The sequence below is a fragment of the Arachis hypogaea genome, chromosome 15 (assembly GCF_003086295.3).
Source record: "Arachis hypogaea cultivar Tifrunner chromosome 15, arahy.Tifrunner.gnm2.J5K5, whole genome shotgun sequence".
Lineage (NCBI taxonomy): Eukaryota > Viridiplantae > Streptophyta > Magnoliopsida > Fabales > Fabaceae > Arachis > Arachis hypogaea.
This window is the reverse complement of record NC_092050.1, coordinates 33,046,965-33,048,043: the sequence shown is the minus strand read 5'-3', so window position 1 is coordinate 33,048,043 and position 1,079 is coordinate 33,046,965.

The window sequence follows — 1,079 nt, the reverse complement described above, 5'->3', positions numbered from 1 at the left end:
CTTTAGAGTCGAGGATTGGCCCGTGCTTTCGGCTTTATTAAGTGACAGAGTCAGGTTTTTCCTTTTTGTTGAGACCACCTTTGAGATATCCTCATCTCGCATATACTCCAGGGCGATCTGATGAACCTCTTCCATGGACTTTACATCTTTGGAAGTTAAATACCTCCTGAAGTCTCCTTTCAGCAAACCAGGAGTGAGGCATAAATGCACGATCTTAGGAGTTTGTATGTTCACCTCCAGCAAGGCTTTGTTAAAGCAATCCAAGTAATATCGGATGCTCTCTCCCACTCTTTTCTCCACACCAAGTAGTGAGATCAGATGCTTGGCTTGATTTCTTCTCGTGGTGAAGTGAGCTAAGAATTTGGTCTTGATATCAACGAATGATGAAATAGACCCGGAGGACAACGTATTAAACCAAGCCATTTCTGGCCTAGACAACGTTACTAGAAATGCCTTGTACTGGATCTTATCCCTAACACTTCAAGGTTCATTCTGGCCTCAAAAGTATCAATGTGCTCCTGAGGATCTGACTTTTCCTCATATTTTAGGTTTGTTGGTTTATCGAAATACTTGGATAAGCGAACCTGGAGAACATAGGATGCAAACGGGATTTGACCCATAATCATGTGCTCCCTAGAAGCCCTATGTCTTTTAGGGGTTGGACTTCTTTGCGGAGTCCACCTCCTTTTAGACTCGCGTAATCGGGACTCATCCCTTCCTCGTCTCTCAGACTCGTGACGTCCATTATTATGTCGAGGTGACCTTTTGTATCTTTGAGGCGAGTGATATCATCGCCAATCGTTACCTTGTCAGTGTTCAGGGGCCCTTTCTAGGTTTTTCCTTTCACGACTATAATCATGACCCCTAATTGTACAACTTCGGGACCACGACTGCCTCAATTCCAAACATTCTGCCAAATGACATTCTAACTCTCTCTGATGATGCTCAAATTCTTGCACTCTATGGCACATTTTTTGCATGGTATGAATGTAGTCGTGCTCTAATCCAACGAAGTGATAAGCCCCAACGTTTTGAGCTTTGGCATTCTACGCTTCACGGTTTTCGAACCTTAGGGGAAC